Source organism: Sabethes cyaneus, chromosome 1, assembly GCF_943734655.1.
Source record: "Sabethes cyaneus chromosome 1, idSabCyanKW18_F2, whole genome shotgun sequence".
In the NCBI taxonomy this organism is placed as follows: domain Eukaryota; kingdom Metazoa; phylum Arthropoda; class Insecta; order Diptera; family Culicidae; genus Sabethes; species Sabethes cyaneus.
The window spans coordinates 165,044,605-165,068,221 of record NC_071353.1 but is presented as its reverse complement, the minus strand read 5'-3'; the positions used below and the strand labels follow the sequence as shown (position 1 = coordinate 165,068,221).

The 23,617-nt window shown below is 40.0% G+C and overlaps 1 protein-coding gene across 2 annotated transcripts in view; it reads left to right on the top strand.

Moving 5' to 3' along the window:
- LOC128745091 (protein retinal degeneration B) overlaps window positions 1-23,617 on the top strand; it is a 93,566-nt gene that overhangs the window by 27,880 nt on the left and 42,069 nt on the right. Inside the window, exon 1 of one of the 2 annotated variants that reach the window (XM_053842087.1) lies at window positions 20,684-21,561. The exons of the other annotated variant lie outside the window; for it this stretch is intronic. The gene's annotated coding sequence lies outside the window, so the exon portion shown is untranslated. Of the gene's footprint in view, window positions 1-20,683; window positions 21,562-23,617 lie in introns of those variants that run through there. 2 annotated transcript variants of the gene reach the window in all.

Below are 23,617 nucleotides of genomic sequence, written 5' to 3'. Positions count from 1 at the left end.
ACTGAAGTCATTAACGGATTGCATCTTTTAGTGATCACAGACTACTTTTCAAGATATCTTGAAGCCATTACCGTATCTTCAATGACAGCAAAGAATACAATTACTAAATTACGAGAAGTTTTCGCTAGATTTGGTTACCCTGAACAGCTTGTATGTGATAATGGCCAACCTTTCTCTTCGGAGGAATTTTCAACCTTTTGCATTTCAAATGGAATCGAAATCTACCATTCAATTCCATACGCTCCGTTTCAAAATGGATTGGTTGAAAGACAGAATCGTACAATACTAAAAACAATTAAAATTAGCGTCACTATGGGTCGCGATTGGAAATCAGATTTGCAAGATTTTTTACTTGCTTATCGTGCTACACCTCATACGGTTACTAACTATTCTCCATCTGAACTCATGTTTGGCTGGAATATTCGTGACAAACTACCAGGAAGACAAAGGAAAATACAGATTGATCAAGCTATTGACAATGACAAACAAGCTAAGGAAAAGGGAAAGAATTACACGAATAGAAAACGTCGGGCGAAAGTTTCTAACATTGATGTCGGAGATATAGTTGTCGTTAAAAACTTAATAAAAAGGAATAAACTTACATCTACTTTCAATCCACAAGAGTATATAGTTACTAAAAGAGAAGGAACCAGATTACATTTACGGAATTTGAAAACAGATGTTATATGTAATAGACACGTGAATCATGCTAAGAAAATTATTTGTCAAAATCCGCTTTTTAATCAAAACTCCGAAGCTCAGCAAGTGTTTCGATCGGGTACTCTGATTAACTCTTCTATATTTTCTCTTATTGAAAAGAATCTTATACCCAATATCATTTCAGACACGAAGAATGAACAATCTTCGTCAAATAATCCTCAAGAAAAGAAGCAAAGAGAAAATCATAAACGCTCTGCTGAACTGCCAACTCAACCATCTCAAAGAACTAAACATAGACCCAACTACCTTAATGATTATGTATTGTATTCTGTTATTACGAATTAATTGTAAAGCTCATTATTGAAAAGAGGGAGAGATTGTAGGATCTTAGTAGACTAGAAATATGTATCCTTGACTCCGTGTAACCAATACTTGCTATAAATAAAATTTTCATTCTAATCTGAACCACGAAGCAGTGAAGACTGATTTAGACTTCAACAGTAAATATATAAAAGTGAGTGTTAGTATGTTTGTATATTCCTTCATAACTCCAAGACGCCTTGACCGATCTCCACCAAACTTGGCACACATATTCCTTGATATAAGGGAATCAGCACTAACGGGTTGATAAGAGAGGGTCGTAACAGGGGGGAAGCCATAAAACCGAAATGCCTGGATAATTCTTCATCAAACGTGGCACAAATGTTCCTTGACATTAGGGAATCAGCATTGGGAAGTTGACAAAAGGGGGGAATGCCTAACAAGGGGAGAGAGATCTAAATAAGTAAAAGGGGCTGCGTTTCTCTTGCATTTAAACCGATTGCAGTTGTGCAACTGACTGTGAGAAAAGAGGGGGGTTCTACCGAGGAGGAATATATTGCTAAATAAACCTTTGTTTCGTTTTCATTATAGCGATTTTCATTGATTAAACCGGTGTATAATTAGCTACTAACTGGCATGACGACTGACGGAACGTAAGTATGAATGTATGTTCCACCATAGCTCCGGAACTTCTGGACTGTTCTTCATCAAACGTCGTTTGTCAAACACATGTTTTTTGGCATAAAAGAATAAGCACTGGGGGTTGACAAAAGAGGTAGACGGTCTCTTACAAGGCGAGAGAAATGTCCAAGTGGGTAAAGCGGTGCGTTTCTCTTGCATTTGGATCGATAGCAATTGTACAAATTGTTTTATTCCTGAAAGGGGGAATAGGGTGGCCATTTAAAAGAGGGTGGTTGTATAACATAAAAAAGGTGTATCGATTTATAGGGATTACCAAGAAGAAGACAGATTTACAAGTGGTTGGGGGACAACATGAGACGAACTGACAAAGGGAGTAGACATATTCAAATGAAAAAAAGGGTTTTGTTTCTTGCATTATCTGTTATTGTAACGAGAATTTTCAAAATGCAAGAAAAAAACCCCTTTGGCAGTTCCCCTTATGTTGTCCCCCACCCACTTGTAAATCTGACTTCTTCCCGGCAATCCCTATAAATCGATATAGGAATAACAGTTCACGACAGGTTAAAATAGGAATTAATATAACGCAAACAAATGACAGTTACCATAAAACAAATTGTACCAAAATCCAAAACCAGACAACACTGTAGGCTAAAAGAATTTAGACAAAGACGATCAACACTTTAAGCCCTGATGAAGATCCAAATCCGGATCGAAACGTTGGCGTGAAAGACAAATAGAACGTCTACTATAATTTAATGACTGAACGGCCAAAAATCCCAATCATTCGATACTAATATATCAGTCGAAAAATACTAGTGGATAATATTTCTTCTTACAACTTACTTTTACTTGCACTTACCCACATTAGTAACAACTTACTCAGCAATTTCATGAGAAAAAGAACTATCAAAATTTGTAAGTGCTACTATTTTGTTCAAATTTTGTAAGCTTATTCAATTTCCAAAATTTTTATGTAAACCAACGCACAATGCAACGTTAACTAATAGATGAATTATGTTCCGAAGACGTGTCGATTTCTATCTCAAATAGCAAGTAAGACCGTATAACAAAGGTTCCTTTCACCAATAGGTGGATTAAATCAGGTTTTTACTTCGGTTTTCGCCAACAGCACTGCAATTGAATTAGACGCCGAGGCAGCCACCGAGTCGGTACCGCTTGATCTGATTGATTTGAGCACCTTCGAAATTACTGCCGAAATGATTATGCAGGCCGCTAAAATACTGAAAGCTTCTTTTTCTGCGGGTCTGGATGGGATTCCTGCCATTGTTTATACCCGCTGTGCGAACGTTCTGGCTGAACCTTTATGCCGTGTTTTTAACCGGTCGTTTGAGCAAAGAAAATTTCCGGGAATTTGGAAGCAGTCCTACATGCTTCCGGTTTTCAAAAGCGGCGATCGACATAATATAAGGAATTACCGTGGCATAACTAGTCTCTCAGCGTCATGCAAGCTATTCGAAATAATTGTAAGCTCTGTTATTCTCTCTCATACGAAAAGTTATATCTCGGTCGATCAACATGGATGTATGCCAGGACGATCCGTTTGCACTAACCTAATGGATTTTACGTCGACTTGTATCTCGCACATGGAACAGAAGGCCCAAATCGATGTAGTGTACACCGATTTGAAGGCAGCGTTTGACCGTATTGACCATCGAATACTTTTACGGAAACTTTCTCGACTTGGTGCATCACAAAACTTTACTGAGTGGTTAAGTTCCTACTTATGCGGACGAAATCTACGTGTACAGCTCAATTCCTGTTTATCCACCGCATTTTCAAATAAATCGGGCGTACCACAAGGCAGCAATATGGGCCCATTGCTTTTCTCGCTGTACTTCAATGACATCGCTTTGCTTCTGGGTGACGGTTGTAAGTTAGTGTACGCAGACGATCTGAAATTGTATCTTGTTGTACGGTCAATTGAAGATTGATGTAATCTGCAAAAGCCGCTGGATATTTTCGTGAATTGGTGTTGCAAGAACTGGCTGATCGTTAGTATTTCAAAATGTCAGGTTATGACTTTCCATCGCATTGTTAACCCTGTTATTTTCGAATACAACATTGATGGTCAAGCACTTGAAAGAGTTGAACATGTCAATGATCTTGGCGTTATTCTCGATGCAAAACTTAACTTCAATCTAAATCGCTCGGCTATTATCTCTAAAGCAACTCGGTAGCTCGGTTATATTTCGAAAATTGGACGAGATTTTAAGGAACCATACTGCTTGAAGGCTTTGTACTGTTCACTGGTGAGACCTCTATTGAAAAACACGTGTCCTATCTGGAATCCATATCAACTAACCTGGAAGTTGCGAATTGAACGAGTGCAGAAGAGGTTCATTCCTCTTGCGTTACGTAATCTTTCCTGGCGAGATCCCGTGAACCTGCCTCCGTATCCTGATCGCTGTCGCCTTATTGGGCTTGACACCTTAGAACGCCGTAGGAAAATTCAGCAAGCCATGTTTATTGCCAAAATATTGAATGGAGAAATTGATTCAACGAACATTCTTTCAACCGCATCGCTCATGAGGGGCTGCACTCTTTCCCACGTGCGTAAGATGAATAAGAAAAGAAAAATCTGATAACATCTGTGTCCATACATTCTCGCATGTCGCTAGCGCTCACTCGCTGTCGACTTTCACTTGCTTTGTGAGCGGGTCGTGCAGAAATACACTACGCGACTGTGCGCTCGCGAGTATGTAGGTATGTAGCAAAATGTATTCATGCACAGCACCAGTGGTTGCTTGTCGTACGCTTTCATAAGTCAAGTAAGCGTTGGATGCTATGCTTCTCACACTCGCTTGCGTAAGAGTGGACATCCTTTGCTTCATGATCGATTTGCAACATTAATTTTCTGCTAACGTTTTATATAATTTTTTCACAATGTCTCTTAAATTTTACTCCAACTGTATAACAATAAAAATCAATCGTTTTACTGTTCCTTACTTTTTCGCGGTCAAACGTAAACTCTATTTTGATTAAAGCAGAGGAGCGTTTGGTGCGAAAAATGTTAGACTGAATACTGGGAAAGTTTCGATCGTATAGTTTAAATGCGTAAAGCATTCGAGTACTAATCGAGAAATTGTGGGTTGGAGTCCCACTGCCACAAACTAACCCAATATATTTTAGCCGCAGGTCGAAACTTTCCCAGTATTCAGTCTAACATTTTTCGCACCTCCTCTGCTTTGATCAAAATAGAATAAAAGTCAAATTTGTTACTCGTGCAGGCAAGACTAAGTGTTTCTTCGTATGGGCATTCAGCATCGCTTGCCTTTGAGCCTCTCTCGTTGCAAATATCTCTGGGAATGCTTTTTCCGGCGTTTGTCTTGGGTATGCTTCAAGATACTGGCAGTACTGCTATACCTATGTTTCGCATTGAAAAAGCAGCTGAGAATTTTTTATTCACTGGCACGTTGCGGAATGAACCTTCCCTCATGAAAAATGGTTTGCTTTGTGTCTGTAAAGTTACGAAATATTCTTTCTCTTTAAAGAACAACGTCTTTCGCTCACTATACTGACAAAAAGTCGAACAATATTTTATTGTTACAAGGAAATATTTTGTTTAAAAATATCTACTAGCAAATTATTTCTTTGAATATCAAGGAGAACAGTCTCAAACTTCCAGGGATGAGTTTGAATTCAATCTAATAGACTCATCAGCCATTTCCACTAGACTTTCATTCATGTCATTCCAAATAACTTCTCAAACTTCACACAAAACAATTTTTCCGCTCGGCCTCTTTTCTTTAGCTCAAAAGTTCCGCACAAAGAATCGGCACAAAAATTTCAATTCCAGTCCGGCGCAACCGTAATCACCATCTGCATCTGTTGTATTGTAGGAATCGGTAACTCATTGGCAAAACGGACCAGCAGCGGACGGTATCGTAGCGAGCGACCGGAGAGCGGAAAGGGAAATTAAACTCTTCCAGGAGCGGCGGCGGCGGCGACCACGCCAAGCATGCGCCCTTCGAAATGTCAAAGGTGAACTTTTACGACGTTGTTTCGTTGGTTGTGCGATCTGTGTCTGCTTTGCTCTGCGAGCGAGCTAGCGAGCGAGTTACACGGATTATTATTCTTCAGCCTCGCTGAAACGTCGCTCGAAAATCCGTGACGAGTTGAATGCGTACTGTGAACCCGGGTAGACCGACGACGGCGGACCGGACCGCGACGAACCAGATGATCGGAACAGTTTAACGATTTGTTTTTTCCTTCTTTTTTCCTGCCTCCTCCTCCGGAATGTTTTTGATCGCAGCAGTCTGCTGAGTGGCGAAAAAAGCTGTCATTTTCAGTGCAGTGGACCGTGACGGCACGTACGTACGTCGTGTACGGCCAGGTCGGGTGAGGTGGCAAGCAACCAAGTAGGAATTGTTTTCCGATAGACAGTGCGGTGGGTCGGCAAGGACGCAAATCGGAATCTGCCAGTTGTGGGAAATGCTTAAGTGGAAACTAACGACCGTGAAAAAGTTTTGTGATTGATTTACTCTTAAATAGTAAGCTGACTTTCAAGCTTGCGTCACGCTCACGAGACAACCGTCGCTGCTTGAAAAGGTAGGTTTTAAAGCCTCTTTTGTTCGCTTGATAAAAAGCGAATTCCGTCTAATATCGTTCCTTTGTTCGTTTGCCAAAAGCAAGCATCCTTAGAGTTCACTGTTCCAACTTTAGACAAAGCAATAAGGACCCCGCAAAGCACCTCCAAAGGTTAAACACTTCAACTTCTGAAGTAAACAGTGAGAAAAATAGTACCATCCTCTTTGTGGTTTATCTACGAGTTGCCCTTTAACCTCGTCGCCCGTCGTGACCACTGCTGCTGGTTTGCGCTGGCCTGGCCAGGCCAGGCCTCCGTTGTTGTCCGAACGATGAAACGATGGAACCCAAACGAAAAGCAAGCAAATTTCTGTTCCCTTTCCGGATGCTGCTGCTGCTGCTTGTTCCCTTTTCTCGATTCGGGGGTGTGTGCGCGCTATATCCAAGGACACAAGGCAGCACCCCTACCAGTTCCATCCTGCTGCTGCTGTGGCATGGGAGGCGCTCGGGGGTTTGGAGTTGATGACGTCAATCGGGAAATAGACTTTCGTTTAGAGGTTTCTTTTCTCGTCACACGTTCGCAAAGCATTTGCTGCTATATGTAGCTGGTTATTTTATTTGGATGAATGTACCATTTGGGCACCATTTAGACAGCCAAGTCAGCTAGCCCGCCCTGCTAATGGGTGAGCCGCCGAATGGGGGATTGTATTTCCGTGACCGTTTTTATGTGCCGCGCCGAAAGCGCGTGTGTACGATTGTGATTTCCTTTTCTTGGAGGCCGTTTTAGTTCAAGACCAAAAAAGGCGTCCGGAAAATGAGAAGAGATTCGCATGATAAGCGTCCTAAAAATATTCCTGGTGACGACTGACAAAAATGTGTTGATGTTAAATGAAGCAGAAATATATATTTTTGACGCCAGGAGAAAAGGAAATTCTCCGGTTACAAAAATTGTCGAAATTTCTGCAAAAAATTTAGAAAAAAAACTTGTTAATATAAGGGTTTAAGTGCCGCTGGTGAGATATTTGAAGAGAGTTCTTTCACATGCCCTTTTCTGTCACTTCTCCGCACAATACAATAATCAGTCGCGGTTAATCAGCGTTGTATTATAACAGTTTCTCACTGAATTGCAAATCACATGATAGCATGAGTGCTTTCCTGGCTTTAATTTGCATTCGAAAAAAGCCTCGGCTTAGTGATTTTCTCTACTTTATACTTGGAACTAGGGTCTTAGTCATCCAGTAGCAGTAGAGGCTGTTTATGCGGGTATGCATGATAATGTGCGAGATTAGCACTAGTTGAGCGGTCACACTAGTAGTGGTAGCCATGTTTCATGGTAGTAATTTGCGTATGTAAATTTGTGGAAAGTCAATTCGGAGCTAAAGTAAGTCGAATAAGAATAAGGTGAAGTCACGAATGAGTTATTAAAAAGTAGAGAACAGTGCACAGTACTCCAAAAGGGCGAAAAGTGGAACTTTTTTCCTAGTATCTTTTGTTTTCATTTTATTATTTATGGTCTCCAGAACTTTTGTGTGTATGAATATCCTCCTTAATCTAAAACTGTCAAAAGTTAGTCATCGCTTACTATAATGAAAATCAAAAAATAACTTTTTTGTGTTAGGAAATATAGACATAGTTTCTTCGGCAAAGTTGTAAATATTGTAAAAACAAGCAACTTTGTTAAAGAAATAAAATTTCTATCTTTATCGAGCGCTGAACTATAGCGCATATTCTTTAAAACTTATTAAACAATTGGGTTTTCATGCCTGGCTTTTCTCAATCGCATTTCACAAGAATACAATGTTCTAGACAATTATCGAAGCTCTTAAAATACACGTTTTTGCAGAAGACCGCAAATCTCTGGGACTTTTACTTTCTAATTTATCATATATTCAAGCTTTAATTTTCCGTAGCTTCACGAGCCTATGGCTAAAATGGGGCAAGTTGATTTATGAAATCAGCACTTCATCTTAAAGCTTAAGTCGAGTACTATAAACTTGTATGGGTTCCGCTTGTCCCCAACCACCCAAAAGAGAGTATGGCAAGCATACGATTTATGTATTTTGCGTTCGCTAAAGGCTCGATACACATCCATTTTTTTTTGAGTTAGTTGATAGACACATGGTTTCTTTGGCAAAGTTATGGAAAATATAAAAGCAAACAACTTTGCTAAAGATATGACATTTCTATCTCTATCGAGTGCAGAGCTATAGAGCATTTTCCTAGGAAATTCTTTGAAAATTAGTTTTTCATACTTAGCTTATGTTGGTTGCATTTTACAGGAATATATGGTTCTAGGCGATTATTGAAGGACTCAAAGTACACGTTTTTGTAGAAGATTGCAATTCTCTAGGACCTTTCCTTACAAAGTTATCGCTGTTGGCTCGTGAAGTTAGGAAAAAATAAAGCTTAAATAATGCACTCGATAGAGATAGAAATGTCATTTCTCTAGCAAAGTTGTTTGCCTTTGCTGAAGTGCTGAAGACCATAAATGATAAAATGAAAACAAAAGATACTAGGAAAAAAGTTCCACTTTGCACCCTTTTGAACTACTGTGCAGTGCAAAAGAGATCAAAATAAAACAATAAAAATAAAAATAATTAAAAAGGAATAATTAGTGATCATATTTTTGACCTCCTTATTGAGAAAAATAGAAAGATCTGTTAAATTTATTTAAAAAAGTGCTAAAGGGGTAAAAAAATCGAAAGTAGGAGTCAACAAAGGAAAAATTTCCAACCGGTTGTTACCAATGTCACTATTGGTATCGAGAATCTATTGAGGAATGACTGAGTTATAACTGTGAAAAACGTTACAACTTTTCATTACATGTTTTCTTTTCCGTTCTGGTAAAGTGCATCCCAGTATAGAAATTGAATACGTAGTCCTACGTTAAAAATGTCTAAAAACAGACGAAGAGGAATCAACAATAGGTCGAAGCGAACTGAGGAAAGATTCAGACTTGAAACATAAATCATTAGAAAGCTTAAATTAAATCACGGAGACATGACCGATTAAAATTTTTGGGAAAGTCACAGTAGTCGGAAGTCGTTTTTACGTAAAAATCGTGTAAATTCCAAAACTCGCGTAAAACAATACAACGTGTAAACCTCGTGAATTCTAAAACTACGCGTAGATATAGAATTATAGACAGCGTAAATTCCGTAAATCGCATAAAAATGCGTAAGTTCCAAAATTCACGTAAATTCCGAAATTCACATAAAAATAGTCACATAAAAAAACAAATATAAAACTAAGAAAAACTGCGTAAAAAGCGGCCTTAGTATATTGTATTTCTTTTAATGACAAGAATGAGTGAAAAAGAGAATGAATGAGACGACGAGAATGAGAGAGGAGATGAGAATGGCACAGAGAATGCGAAAGAAGACAACAATGAGAAAGAAGACGAGAACGAGAGAGAAGACAATAATGAGATAGAAGTCAAGAATAAGAGAGAATACGAAAATAAGCAAGAGGATGTGAATGACAGAGAAGACAAAAATGAGAAACAAGGCAAGGATGATTAAGAAGTCGAAAACGAGAGAGAAGACGAAAATGAAAACAATACGAGAATGAGAGAAAAATCTAAACTGAGAGGGACGAGAATGAAAAAGAAGATTAATGAGAGAGAAGACAAAAATGAGGAAGAAGACGAAAATGAGAGAGAAGATGAGAAAGAATACGAGAATGAAAGAGGCGAACCAGCCACAGGCTGAAAAGCTCTCTAATATAGAATAATTAAAAAAGACGAGAATGAGCGAGAAGACGAGGATGAGGAAGAAGACGAAAGTGGAGAACAAGACTAGAATGAGAGAAAAGTCGAGAATGTGAGAAAAGTCGAGAATGAAAGAGAAGACGAGAATGAGAAAGTAGACGAGAATTATTGAGGAGACGATACCCAGCTAGCACCAACTCGTATATCAATGTACGAAAACTATCATAAATATCTAATAACAAACTCGAAATCGTAACTAAAGCTGGATAAAGTGGGATTAAGATGGTTTTTTGTCGTATACAGAGATACCTCGATATAAGACAACCTCGTTATAAAACACCCTCGATATAAGACAATTTTTACCTCGATATAAGATAAATTCCTTTGACATAGTTGGTAACGACACCAGAGCAAATTTTCCATTCCAAAAGCGGCGCCATAAAGATGTTCATTATTTTAAAATAATCCAAAAATTGTAATCAACTCATAGCTCAAACAATACTAAATAGTTCAAAAAACGTAAACACACAACACAGAGCAAAATTGGTGACTGATAATGCCAAATTTTTGTGAAAAAATCATGTTTCGATATTGGACAATTTCAATATAAGACAACTTTTTGAAACTATAAATTGTTTTATATCGAGGTATCCCTGTATAATGATAACGACTGACATACATACGATTTTCAGCCCAAAATCGTAGAGTAGTACGGAGCGACTCGCGCTTAATCGGATATTATCGTATATAAATACTTATATAGTCGTACCGCTCAAAATCATTCGTAATCACGTATATCGCCTCCAGAATAGTACGGATATGCCAATTCTGCGCATGAAATACGATTTATTTTGCATGTATATCTGTACGTAATGCTGATTTTTACCTTTTTTATATATATGAAAATGCTAGCTGGGTAATGCAAGAGAACACAAGAATGAGAAAGAAGACGCTAAGCGAGAACGGGAGAGTAAATAAGAATGAACAAAAACCCGAGAATGCGAGAAAAGACAAAAATAAGAGAGAAGACGAGAATGTGAAAAAAGACGAGAATGAGAATGAAGGCAACACTGAGAGATAGAAAATTAGAATGAGAGAAAAGTCGAGAATCAAAGAAAAGACTAGAATGAGTGAAGACGAAACAAGAACAAGACTGTCTTCGACGAACCCAGTATACAGAAAGCTGAACTGAAGCTAGAAGGGTACAATGCACTATGGTCCAGAAAGCCAAATTAGGTGGAAAAAATTGTTTACTCAGTAGTCGTTGATTTTAGACTATTTACGTCTTAGCAACAAAATCTTGATTTAGGATGCCGCTTTTTTTGGCATAAGCTATTTTAGGGTGACCCTTAAATTAACCAAGATCCAAAAATTATCTTCAAAACGAAACAAGATAGAGCGATATTTACTTCAACAATTTTATAGCTTGAAGTATTTTGAGTAATATTCCAGAAGACGAAATCCTTCTATCTCGAACCGTTTCCATATTAGAGCGATTTTCCTGAGTCAAGTTAGGGTGACCCTGCTATTTTGCGATTTTTCTCCATAACTTTTTTATTTTGCAATTTTCGCAAAACACTTCTTCAGATGACTTTTGAGGCTCAATAAGACGCAACTATTGGTGAAAAAAGAAATTGGCTATGTACTTTACTTCTACACTTATATTAATTTTTATGATAAAAATATGCCGTTTTCAAATGTTAGTATCTCAGAAAGGTGCAAGCATAATTGAAATCGGTTGATTGCGTTTGAAAGATCGTGATTTTTTGTGCATAATATCAAAAAATTGGAGAGTGGATTTTTGTCTATCTCAAATAAATCAACTTTGAATATGTGTGGTTTTAACATATTTAAGTGTATAAAAGTAAACGAGTTGCGCCTTAACTCCGCAAGGCCTTGACTGTTCTTGATTAAACTTAGCGTACATGTTTCTTGACATAAGTAAATCAGCACAGGGGGTTGACAAAAGCGGGGTGGTCGCTAAAAAGGGGAGGGGGAGGTACAAATAAGTAAAAGTGGCTGTAATTATCTTGCATTTAAACTGTTATAAGTTGTGTGAGTGGTTCAAATCTAAAGGAGAATGTATAAACTTAACCTCATGTTTGTTGACTTAAACTTCATAATGAGGTTAGACATTAAAAACGGTAGACTATCCAATAAACAGAGGGAATAGTAGACAAAGTAATGCAATCATATGTGTTTCATAGTATCATGGAGTGGAACTACCGAATGAGAAGTTTAAATAGTTTTCTACCCGCGACGGGGATTTCCGTGATTCGCACCTCCCCTTTCATCAGAGGCCACCATTTTTTTGTCTTTCAGCCACTTGTACATCTGTTTTCGATAAGATTGAAAATCTCAGGCGAGCGAGTGTGAAAAGCATAGCATCCAAAGCTTACTCCACTGACGCAAGCCTACGCCAAACAACTGCTGGCACTGTGTGCATACATTCTGCTACCTACACACTCGCGAGTGTACAGCCTCATATCAACTTTCTACACATCCCGCCCGCGAATCCAAAGCTCACGAGCTGTCCATAGGTCGTTAGCACGAGCGGCGCACTTGGATGTATGGATACGGATTTTAGTTTTCTTCTTCATTTTACACCCTCGCTTACACACGCGGGTAAGTGTGCGGGCCAATGCGAGCGATGATAGGTATCAACTGCTGGATTACAATGACGAGCGTAAGCAACGAACGTGGCTGATAACTAAATAGCAAAGCATTGCAAAGCCTAGGTGCTACATTCCGTTATCGAAACTTGACCTTCTGTTCTGAGTGCAGGACAATTGCAGGGCCAGTTGCTACGATCCTATTGACTCTAACAGCCTCTCCCAGCCGGGATTCGAACATATGACGACTGGCTTATTAGACCAGCATCATACCTCGAGGCCAACTGGGAGGTGATAACTAAATACACTATGGCAAAAACTTGTCGCAGTGTATGAGAATATCAGAAAAGAAATCCGAAAGAAATGCTCATGCATATGTGTTCGTTAGAAGAAAATCGTGAGACAAAATTGGACCACACGAATGCGGGCTTCACAACACTACGTTTCAGTTTGCAAATTCTCATAATACAAAAAACAAAGACCTCAATTAGACATATCTACTCCTCTCCTTGATTAGCTCTCCTCGGTCAGCGGCCCTTTTGTCTACAGCAACTTGTACGTCTCTCCGAAGATAATGAAAGAGACACAAAGCCTTCCTTATATTGTTCTACTTCCGTAGTTGAAACCCTCCCATCTTTTCACACGCTCTTCATCTTATCTCCCAGCCACTTGTACAACTTCTAACAGACCAAATGCAAGATATTATTATTATTATTATTCTATATTTGAGAGGTTTTCAGCCTGTGGCTGGTTCGCCCCTTAATGCAAGATGATCGCAGCCACTTTTACTTATTTGGACCCCCCCCCCCTTTTTTAGCGACCACCCCCTTTTTGTTAACCTCCTGCGCTGATTCACTTGTATCAAGAAACATGTACGCCAAGTTTGCTGAAGAACAGTCAAGGCCTTGCGGAGTTATGGCGCAACTCGTTTACTTTTATACACCTAAATATGTTAAAACCACACATATTCAAAGTTGATTTATTTGAGATAGACAAAAATCCACTCTCCAATTTTTTGATATTATACACAAAAAATTACGGTCTTTCAAACGCAATTAACCGATTTTAATTCTGCTTGCACCTTTCTGAGATACTAACATTTGAAAACGGCCTATTTTTATCATAAAAATTAATATAAGTGTAGAAGTAAAGTAGATAGCCAATTTCTTTTTTCACCAAAAGTTGCGTCTTATTGAGCCTCAAAAGTCATCTGAAGAAGTGTTTTGCGAGAAAGGCAAAATAAAAAAGTTATGGAGAAAAATCGCAAAATGGCAGGGTCACCCTAACTTGACTCAGGAAAATCGCTCTAATATGGAAACGGTTCGAGATAGAAGGATTTCGTCTTCTGGAATATTACTCAAAATACTTCAAGCTATAAAATTGTTGAAGTAAATATCGCTCTATCTTGTTTCGTTTTGAAGATAATTTTTGGATCTTGGTTAATTTAAGGGTCACCCTAAAATAGCTTATGCCAAAAAAAGCGGCATCCTAAATCAAGATTTTGTTGCTAAGACGTAAATAGTCTAAAATCAACGACTACTGAGTAAACAATTTTTTCCACTTAATTTGGCTTTCTGGACCACAGTGCAATGGCGGGACATGTTGTGAGAATGCCGGACAATAACCCCGCAAAAATGGGGTTCGCCTCGAATCCGGTTGGTACCGTACGCAGCGTCGAAGAGAGAGAGATAGAGAGAGATCGAAGACAAGAGAATAGAAATACTGAAAATGAGAGAATGGCCAAAGTAATCGTCATTATCGATCCAGCAACATTACACTCTTTGATGACAGATTTGCTGGCATTTCCATCATCTATGAGTGCCGTTGGTGTAATGATTCGAGTTATTAAGTGTTTTGGCTATTCGCTCATGTTTAATTTACGCGAGAGGTAGAGAGAGAGAGAGAGATGACTAGACGAGAGCAGAGATGGAAAAAATGTATCGATCAAGAACCCGATTAGATTCAGCTCCATTGACATCACCGCTTAATGGAATGCGTAGAGCGTGAACACTGTCCACTCATAAGATGACGCCGTCTAAGTTAGCACGCAGAAAACTATTCTGCACAAGTATTTGGAAAATCGCGATTCTTCAATCGAAAGTGGTGGGAAATAGGGACAAAGCCATTTAAGAAAGAAAATAGTTGTGTAGCGATCCTACCCGCTACTGCACCAAATTTTGAAATCTCGCCTGGATCCGGAAGATTAAATCCCGTTCAAGGCTTAATTAAATCAACCGCGTTGGATCGAACTTTTTCTGGCTTTTAAGGTTCTTTAAAATTTCTTTTAGACTGCCTTTAAAACTTCTTTTATATTGAGTTTAGAACTCTTTTAGGCTTCTTTAAGACTTCTTATGTTCTTTTTGAGATCTCTTTTAGTCTTTTTTGGACTATTTTTACACTTCTCTCCCGCCAAAACAAAGTTTCATTACTTTGGGTGCCCATTCACTGCGGAATCGAGGGCAATGAATTAGCTGCCAACTTAGACAAGGATCAGCTCAGCAGTTTATTGGTCCTGAACCGTTTCTGGGCACCTCCACATCCGTCGTGAAAGGCGAACTGATGGCATGGGAAAAGCTAGAAATAGTTTCCCGTTGGAATCAAACACAGGGCTGTAGACAAGCTAAATAGTTTATCTACCAAAACCCTGCAGTAGCTAAAAAAACTACTCCATTTAACTCGTAGTGAACTACGCACAATCACGGGACTCCTAACAGGACACAGCCCCGCTCTTTATCATTTAAAGAGTATCGGCATGGTATTATCCGACACCTGCCGAAGACACCTGCTGAAAGTTCAGCGCATCTGCTCTGCAATTACGGAGCTCTTGCATTATCAAGGCACAACTTCTTCGGAAGTTTCCTTCTTACTCCATATCAGGTATAGAGCTCAAATCCCAAAACGGTCATTGGCTTTATAAACCATGTAGTACCGAATTGGGGCACAGGATTACAACTATCCCGCTCAACTCCATCAATGGGTATGAGCGGTCCGTGAACTGTGTACAGCAATCGGGGCCTGCCATAAAAGACGATCACTAAGACTGTCGCAGTGACCTTTTAACCCAGTGCCCTTCTGGCATACAAAAAAAAAAGAGTGTGAACGATATGCTCCATTCACTCTATATTAGCATCAATCTATTTATTACCGCATGTGGGAATATGTGAAATGAAATTTTGCAAAAAGGAACGAGATGGGCACTCACATTCGGAGTGCAACGTAACTGTTGCTGGAAGAGATAGAAGCGACCCTCGCATGGAGAACTTTCTTAGGGACACTAAGTAGGTGGGGAAATCCCTCTCTCATTTATACTGAGAATAAAATCACCTGTATAGAGAAAAATGTATGGAGTTGGTTTACGACCGTTTTTAGTTCGGGGGGGCACCATCCCCCCTTCACTTGTAGCTTTCGAATGAAATTCACTGATATCAACAAGAGCAGTTGCAGCAAAAGTACAAATGTCAACAGGTTATGCATAAAAATTGAAAGTTCAGGATGGATTAATGCAAAACAACAGAAGCTAATAAAAACAAGCTGCAGGAAGCGAACAACTTCCCATATTTGATTTTAATAAATGTGGAGGAGCGTTTGGTGGGAAGAATGGTAGACTGCATGATACTGCGAAGCTTCGATATGGGGCCAAAAATATATTGCGTAGTTTAATTGCTAAGTGGGACTCTAAACCACACTCTCTCGGTTTGCGCCCAAGTGTTTTGATAGTTAAACTACCAGTACACGACGCCCTAAATATTAGATAGTCTCACATCTTGTTTTGATCATTCCAGTCTAACCACCTGCCGACGATAATTATTTTTTGTATGATTGCTCTTTCTGCTTCTACCACTGAGAAGATAGACTATTATCGACTGCATTGTGGTAAGAGCTTGGCTGTCTGGTGCCGACCGTCGTTCAGCACGCTAGTGTTTTTACCACACCGGGTGTGTTTTTTTCTGTTTTATTTTACATTTTTTTCGTAGAGAGCGTGTGGATTAGAGTCCCACTCAGCACTTAAACTACGCTTTTTTTTGGACTCATATCGAAGTTTCGCAGTTTCATCCAGTCTACGATTCTTCCCACCAAATGCTCCTCCATCTTTATTCCAAATAGTTTACGTTGGACCGCGACAGAGTCTGAGACAAGTAAAAGAGAAAAAAAAAACGTTCCATAACTTATTCGTGTATTGTGATAAATGACGAAACATATTACTTTAAAAATTTTAAGTATCTCGCGGGAAAGGAATTTTACCCTGCAGCTGGGCGGAAAGATGCCCCTGAACATCTGTAACGGAAGTATAAGACACAAAAGTAGAAGCAGTTAAAATTACAACCATTCGTAACAACAGGTACAGTAATTGCAGTAACTTATTAACAACATTGTTTTAAAAAAGCGTCTACAGGCTTTCCTCAAGCAAGACGCAGTGCAACCGTTATTCTGACCTGATTTAGCCAGTTGCCATTACGCTAATGAATTGTTTGGTATAAACCAAATAATGTTATTTATGTGCCTAAGCACTCCAAATCCAATCCACCTAACTGTCCATAAATTCGTATCCGTTTTAGATACATACTGGTCAGTTGTGAAAGGAAACCTTTAGAAGCTCGGTGGAGAAGTATCAACGATTCCATCCAGACAGAATTTCAATCCAAGTGGCTCAACGCCTCGAGAAAGGTAGGCAAGCAAAATGTTCGAAGGAAAAACACGTTATTTTCCTAGAGCATTTTTTCGGTGTCCGAATTTTATTATTATACTAGCTGACCCGACAAATTTCGTATTGCCACAAACTAACCTGTGTTGTACATAAATCTGTACAAAGTTTCTGAGGAGTTCAACCTTGGATCATTCATTTTGGCAGTTACGTAACTATGAAAGCATCCCAGGTAACCAAAAAGCATCACTAATGCTATTCAAATGTAGGCCAATAAGCATTTAAGTCGCCTTAAATGCTCTTCTTAATTGCTATTTTGGCAAAATATACAGCTACTTTACTGATAACCTTCTTATAGTGCTGACAATGCTAATTTACAGCTAGTTACCGACACGAAGAATTTGAATACAATTTTGAATGCCAATTTACAACACCTATGCAGTCAAAAAGCTAATATACAACAACGTGCAGTATAAAATGCCAGATATGTTGATTAGCTGCTTATGTTAATGCTTATTAGTTACCGGGAATGGGTAGTTTAATATACAAATTTGCAATTTTTCCTCACAGTAAAGTAGAAAACATCTCTCCTGTCCCCTCATTGCATTACCAGAAAGCGGATAGTAATATTCGCCATGATTGTACAATATTTCGCCGAATACCATTTTGCGAAAAACCTTAAGCGGAATGTACCATTTCACGGAAAACTTTTTTGTGGAATGTACCATTTCGCGATCCTCTCCTTACTCGCTGTCGCTCGTTCCAGGAAACCCAGGTAGACCTAGGAAAACAAATAAACCTACACAGTAGTGATTTCTGCGGGGATTTCTGCTCCCCCCAGTGGACGGGCGGGTCGCCGGCAACAGTCGCGGCCGTCTCGTCCTGAATGATCTAGTGATACTATAGACAGTTTTTGTGGTCTTGTTATTGACTAATGTTTTATGGAAGAGTCTCGAATTTCTCGAGTTCGATTAGTTTTTGAGTTTCGCAAAAATTTCTGTTTTATTTGTATGAGAGTCCATATCCCCCTACCACAGGGGTGAGAGATCTCTATCATAAAATAAATTCAAGACTTCAAAATCGCCCACGTGTCAAATTTGGTTCCATTTGCTTGATTAGTTCTCAAGTTATAAGGAAATTTGTATATCATTTGTATGGGAGCCCCCCTCTTAAAAGGGAGAGGAGTCGTAATTCACCATAGAAAAAATTTCAGCCATCTAAAACTCCCACATGCCAAATTTGGTTCCATTTGCTTGATTAGTTCTCGAGATAAGTGGAAATTTGCATTTCATTTGTATGGAAGCCCACTCTCTCAAAGGGTAGATGGGTCATAACTCGCTTTCTAAAGAGGAGAGGGATCTTAATTCACCTTAGAAAAAAATATTGCCTCCAAAACCACTTACACGTCAAATTTGGTTCCATTTGATTGATTAATTCTCGAGTTATGAGGAAATTTGTATTTCATTCGTATAGGGCCCCCCTCCTAAAGTGGGGAGGGGTCCTAATTCACCATAGAAAATATTCTTGCCTACAAAAACACCCACATGCTAAATTTGGTTCCATTTGCTTGATTAGTTCTAGAGTTATGAGGAAATTTGTATTTCGTTTGTATGAGAGCCCCCCCTCCTAAAAAGGTAAGGGGTCCTAATTCATCAAAGGAAAAACTGTTGCCTTCAAAAACACCCACATGCCAAATATGGTTCCATTTGCTTGATTAGTTCTCGAATTATGAGGAAATTTGTATTTCATTTGTGTAGAAGCCCCGCCCCTCTAAAAGTGGGGAGGGGTCCGAGTTCACCAAACAAAATATTCTTGCCCTCGAAAACCTTCACATGCCAAATTTGGTTCCATTTGCTTGATTAGTTCTCGAGTTATGAGGAAATTTGTATTTCATTTGTATGGAAGCCCCTCCTCTTAAAGGGGAGAGGAGTCATAATTCCCCTTCTAAAGGGGGGAGGGGTCTCAATTCACCATAGAGTAAACTCTTGTCACCAAAAACACCCACATGCCAAATTTTGTTCTATTTGCTTGATTAGTTCTTGAGTTATGCAGAAATTTGTGTTTTATTTGTATGGAAGCCCCCCCTCTTAGGGGGGGAGGAGTCTCTAACAATCATTAAAACCTTTCCTGGCCCCAAAAACATCTACATGCAAATTTTCACGCCGATTGGTTCAGTAGTTTTTGATTCTATAAGGAACATCCCGACAGACAGACAGAAATCCATTTTTATATATAAGATGGCGTTAAAACTGTCCGACGAAACAGTTAATAGCGAGCGCTACGAAAAACCATCAATCTATTTGAACCCTTCTTGGGCGTGGACAACGAGACCAGAATATCAGAAAATGGCATCGGCGATTATTTTTCTCCACGACAATGCTCCACCACAAACGGTAATTAGACCAGTTCACATGGAGTCTACTACCCAACATGTTGACAACAAAAATGCCCCGTTGAATAAAAACTTGCTTCAAAACGAGAAGACTAGCTTTTACAACCAAAGTCAAGAGCCCAAGCATCTAGTAGAGCCAAGCAGCGTTGCCAGAAGCATTTCAATATTTTCGCTACAGTAGGTAGGGTACTTACTAGTCGCAAAGCTTTGCTCGTAGAAAGCTGAATAGAAGGCAAAACGTGCCAAATATAGTAACACCATGTGAATGTTTCCTCGTTTTGTGGAATGCAAGATAAAATTTTTCAAGTATCATTAACTTGTTCACTGTCTTTGCAGATAACATACTGTTTGCTAGAAATTGAATTTTATGACCAATCATAAACATGTTTGCCGTTTATCAAATTTGCTAAGATGTTGAACTTTATTAGAATTTTTTAAAGGTTGTTCTTCCACTTCTTTACTTCGTTCCAACTGTATTTTCAACTAATAATATCGAAAGGATAAATCGTTGTTTTTTCCTTTCACGAATATTTGGCATCAATCCAGTACCATCCACTATCCCCCCGCCGCCGCCGCCGTGATTAGCTCTCCATTTTCTCCGCTATAAACGGTCGTACATAACATTTATCATTCTTGTTTCAGATAACGGTATCAACCGCGCCACGCTCTGGTCTGGCGTTATTCGTCTCTGTTCGACGACGTACGTCGTGCATCTTCAAGTGAGCTCCGCCGTATCATCCCGTACCGTAAAAGGGCGGCATCATTCACAGAAAACTCACGCACGGCCACGGGAGTTTGTTGTTATTGTCGTCAGTCAGTCAGTCAGTCACCCACACCCTCCTACTACTATAGGGGTACTCATTCTCACGAGAACCGTTGTACTTCTCATCGTGACGGGACGGGAACAACAGATTAGACTAGAGAGCCAACGAGTTTTCCTTCCTACGAGTCAGTCACAGTCGGGAATCGGAACGGACAGCAAGCAAACAACCGGTAGAGCAACGGAGCAATCGCGCGGATCCTGTAACGCAACGCCCCCACTGTCAGCAGAGGCATTTGAAGGATGCTGCAGAACCACTAATTAGGGAAAAGAAAATTATTGTGCGTTTTTAAGTTTCTGGTTTTCAGTGGGTGGTGCAAACAGTGATAATCTAATCGAGGAATAACTTACGTTCAGTTGCAGTTGTGCAACTAGAGGATAAGAAAACTTGGCAGAAAAAGTCCTATCCCAGCAGTAGCAGCATGAGATGAAGAAAAAAACACTGATACAGATAAGCAGAAAGGAAATTGGCATTTTCTCGAAGTGAGCAGCTGCTGTGAGCTATTGTGTTTGATTGAAGTGGAAGTAGTAATACAGTGATTAATCAAGCGTAGAGCTCAAGCGAGCTTTGAAGTTTTAGTTCGCTGCGCTTCGTGTCACTGTGCATGATAGTAGACAGACAGACAGCCACCCAGTTTCCCAGGCAGGCCTTGTGCACAGGAGTAGTGAATAGGCTTTTAATTAGATTTGAATGAGGTGGAAGGTGGTAGGAGAAGAAAACGCGAAGCGAAAAGAAAATTACCCCTCGTTTACGGTCGGCGTTACATTTGCCAATTAGGTGTGCTCCACTGTGAGGTGCTCCTTCCTAGTGTTGGCGGAGTTTCGAGTGCAAAAACGCAGTGCTCAGCATGTTTGGGTTGTAGTTTGCCAGAAACAGAACAGCGGAAAGATACTACCACCCCGTGTCGAAAAACACAGACAGACAGAAGCAGCGGCAAAATCTAGCCTAGCTTCGCGTGAGTAACGACGACGTACCGTTTGTCGAATTGAGTGGCATACAGTGTTTAGTGTTTCGATAACAAGATTACATAAAACATTCATTGCGCCAAGGAAAGAACGGACAGAGTAAGGGGCTCCGATGGACGGGGACGGTTGGCTGACTGACTGACTGACTGAATGGAAAAATGTCGTAGCACAGCAGGGCTTAGGAAAGTGTCCCGTTCCAGCACGAGCAACAGCAGCAGCAGTAGCACGCATCAGGAAACTTGCCGTAAAAAGGTCGGTAAATTGGTTTTATCCTTCGCCTTGTCCGGGGGAACTAAGAACTAACAAAGTTAAATCGACATTATCCGATGGGAAAATGGGGCAGTGCAGCGGCCTCGGGCTCGGAACTGCTGCAGTTTTGTTTTCGTTTTTATTTCTTCTCTGTGCCGCTAATACGATGGTGTAATAAAATATATGCTTGACAAAGTCGAAAACTGACATAGTGTCACGTTCTCGGCGATTCGTGCCAGTACAAGGTGTTGCTTGTCAGTCGTAGAATAAATAATCTGTTTCGTAGAGGGTAACCCCACTACTCAGTCTGGACTAGACTAGACTAGACTAGACTGCGTGAAAGGTAAAATTTAATCGAAGCGACTAAAGTCCATGGAATAATCTCAAATCCGCACCTCCACCATTTGTTGCAACAATGGAGACGCCTGGTAGATTGATCGGGCAAGCTGCGCAGCAGCTGCTTGCGAAGGAATGAAATCAGATAATTGAATAATGCGATCAAGTGACCTTAGAAAACATGAAAATTATAATGATTGAAGAATCACAACCACCCAGCAGCGGTCGGTGGGTGGAAATCGAATGGACGACGGCATCCTGCTGACGAATGCAATTACCGATTGCCACCGCGCGCCGTTTGTGTTGTCCGCCCTTCAATCATCAACGCAACGTTTGCAACGTTGACGTTGGTCTTCAATTGGTGCAGAAACTGAACACCCACCCACCCCATCACATTCACATTCAGGTGGTGCATCTGCAGCTGCAGCTGCAAGCAAGCAGGTAGTAAATAAATGAACACCGTAGGGGGAGTAAATTAAAACGATTATGGTAGCAGAGCAGTAGCAGCATCGGCGGCGGCGGAGATGACTCCACTGAGCATAGCTATAAAGTTGGTTGACGGTGGCACACAGTGGCTATTGAATTGAGTACGATGCCTGGCGGCGCGATTAGGGTAATCAAGCTAAGCGCAAACAACGTGCTGCTGACTGAATAAGTAATTCAGTGGGTGGTGGTTGCACCGCATGCACTCACAGTCGCAGCTTTGCTGGCTTCCAGTTGTGTCCAGGTCAAGTCGATAGGTCAGGTGATTTTACTGGTTCACACGATATTTTTCGTTGTATAGGCTTTCGCTGACACCGTTCTGACAATCGAACAACTGAAAGGCTTTGAATGGCAAATGTGTTCAATATAGCTTAGTCGAGTGGTATGTTGGTTTTTTCTGACGGCTCTTTCGCACTCGACAGAAAGTCAGATTCAAATTATGATTGTTTTGTTTGATATATTGAATATATCTATGATATATATTCATTCTCCCAGTTAGCCGCGAGCTATGTTCGAATCTCGGTTGGGAGAGGCTATTACAGTTAATAGGATCGTAGCAACTGGCCATGAAATTGTCCAGTACTCTAACAGCTGGCTGCGAAAGCTGGCATATAAAAACAGAAGATCAAGCTTCGATAACGGAATGTAGCACCTTGGCTTTGCTTTGCTTTGCTTCTTGTTTTGATATATTGGCATTATCCTTCACCTTCTTGAAGACTTCAGCTTATTTACCAACTAACTTATGATTTATGTATAACTGATTATCATTTTTTATATTATTACTTCTACGAACAAACCGAAGGAGCATCCATGGGACGTTTCCGTTTTACTTTTTTAATGGCAACTGTTCATGGTGTACGTTGAATCTGAATTAAACAATAAATAGCGCTTACGACTTCAAATCTATACCTATTAAAAAGGATTTCTGTCTGTCTGTCTGTCCCTATGTTCCTTTTTGAATCGAAAACTACTGAACCGATCGGCGTGAAAATTTGCAAGTAGAGGTTTTGGGGCTACGGAAGGTACTCTCGATGGCAAAAGTTCCTTCCCTCCACTAAGAGGAGGGGAGTGGCTCCCATACAAATCTATACCTATAAAGAAGGATTTCTGTCTGTCTGTCTGTCCGTATGTTCCTTATAGAATCGAAAACTACTGAACCAATCGGCATGAAAATATGCATGTAGAGGGTTTTTGGGGCCAGGAAAGGTTTTAGTGATGGTTAGAAACCCCTCCCCCCACT